Source organism: Nicotiana sylvestris, chromosome 9 (assembly GCF_000393655.2).
Source record: "Nicotiana sylvestris chromosome 9, ASM39365v2, whole genome shotgun sequence".
NCBI classification, from domain to species: Eukaryota; Viridiplantae; Streptophyta; class Magnoliopsida; order Solanales; family Solanaceae; genus Nicotiana; species Nicotiana sylvestris.
The window spans coordinates 84,733,649-84,736,068 of NC_091065.1; positions in this window are offsets into that span (position 1 = coordinate 84,733,649).

Genomic DNA, 2,420 nt, shown 5'->3' on the forward strand with positions numbered 1-2,420 from the left:
TGGGACGGTTTAACAAGACAGACATCAAGCTATGCAGTAAAAATAATTGTCAAAAATGGGATGAGCAAGACGGGTGGCTTTCATGATAACATTTTTGGGCCTCCTGGTGTTCCCAAGGAAAGACGAGAATATTGATATAAAAGTAGCCAGGGTCGTCACTACCTTGCTTGCTCAAAATGAAAGCACTCTTGCACCTATGATCGTGTCTGATATTTTTTGAGCTCTCACTGTCTGCAAAGCCGGAGGCAACCTTTTTGAGGGGTGTAACTTGTTGCTACAAATGTGGATGACCGAGCATCTATTCCACCGTTCCCAGCTCTTGAGTTATGGTTCGTCTGATAAAACATGTATAAGAGAGTTTTACACAAGGATTGACGGGGTTAGTCTGCCTGAAGGAGTAACAGCATGGATATCATACTTTCGTACTCTCACGGACAGTCAGATACAGTGGACGTTGGGATGGTTGCATGTTGAAGAAATCATATACATGCCAGCAGCTAGGTTGCATTTTCTTTTGATGGGACTTAAGAGCATCCAGCCTTATGCTCCATGTCGGGTTCTGAGACAACTCGGGAGATGCCAAACAGTGCCACGGGAGGAGGATATTAGTGCTCAAGTAATCGAGATTAGCCCTAACGGACAGTTTCCCGAAGCAAAAATCTGCGAAATTTGGAATGAATGTCAATATTTACAAGCAGATACTTTTGTGCAGGATCGGGCCAAAGGAGAAATGTCGCCAGATTACCTCCATGGTACAGAAGAGAACTTGAGAATCAAAGGCCATCTAAAAGACCCCACATCTAGGATTTCACTGAATCATCACAAGAACAATGGGGTTGGCTAGCAAAAGAAGAAGGCTATCAGGCCGAAATCAGCAAGCTGAAACAACAGATTGGAGCTCTGAAATTTAGAACAGTGTGCAAGTTGCTGCTGATCAGGGAGAAAAGAACCGGTTGGCCGAAGAAAACGAGGCTCTTAGGGCCCAAGTCCAGCAAATGAGGATAGCTGACAATAACCAACAAAGGAGTCGGTCGGACGAGCGGTTGATAAAGGGGTTGAAAAAGGAAATTAGTGAGTGCCGGGATGAGCTGGAAAAATCTGAAGGCGCCATAGCGGAACTCCGGGCACAGTGGGTAAAAAGAACAGAAGAATGCACCCATTACACGCAACAATTAAAGAAGGATTATGAAAAGACCATTGTTAGTCTGAAAAGAAAAGTGGTCACCCTTGGGGATAAGGCAGCTAAGCAAGCTAAAGCTTTTGAGACCAAAAGTGGACACTGCTATGACTTACTGGCCCGAATGGAAGTAGAAATACAGCAGCTGCAGGATCAGCATCTTCAGGACTCTCATGTGTTGGAGGCTCGCAATAATCAAATAAGGCGATTGCTTATAGAAAAGGGTCGAACAAGAGACAAGATTGAGACCATTGCCCACGCCATCCTAAGGAGATGTCGGGCATGTGAAGACATGACCCGCACTACCTTCTTTCCGGCAGTAATGATTTATGTCAAGCGAACCATTTATGAGCTGGAGCAACTTGAAAGGGATTTGGCACCTAAGCCCGCGGTGAGGCCGAACGATGCCCCGCGGGCACCCACTTTTGAAGCACTAATGTATTCATAGATCGAGTCTATATTTCCATTCTAGAGTTTGTTGTTTGTCAGTCTGTTTTCTTTTTGCATCCAAGTATGCTAGTATGTTCGGAGTTTGTATTTGAGTTTAGTTGGAGTCTGTTATTTTCAATTTCAAAATGTTTAGTCTGTAATAGAATGTTGTGGTAATGAAAATCTGAAAATTCCCAAAAATCTGTTCCTTTATTTTGGCACTTATTTTCACGAACTACGCCTAGTCTGTTTCGTGCGGGGTCACGATACGTAGGCAATCTCCATAGGATTCGACCGTAACCAAGTAAAGAAAAGAAAACAAAGAAAGGGAAAGAAGATAGGGAAAAACGGAGAGACGAAAAAATGAATGAAAATAAGAGAAGAGAGAAGAAAAGGGAAAAGCGAAAAAACAAGAAAGGAATAGAATAAAGGAAGGAGGAAAGGAAAAAGAAAAAGAGGAGAAAAGAAAGAGAGAAAAGAAAAGAGAAAAGAAAACAAAGAGGAAAGAGAAAGTTTACAGTTGGAACTAAGGAAATGCCGGGATGACGCATGCGGTCAAACAAATGCATAATAGAAATGGTTAGCTGTATAGGTGCATTCATGCCCAATGTGCAGTTATCCAATCTGTTACCTAATCGCTAACGGAATTGTTGTCTAAATGTGTGAGTCCAGGTAGGTGGTTAGTTGTTTAGGCATTCTGGCAACTCATCCATACAATACCCGGTCTAAGGATAAAGTGAACATGACTGGCCCGGAATCTGATACGAGTATTGTTGACCCACCAAAAAAGGTAGAAGAAATGGACGTTCATGCA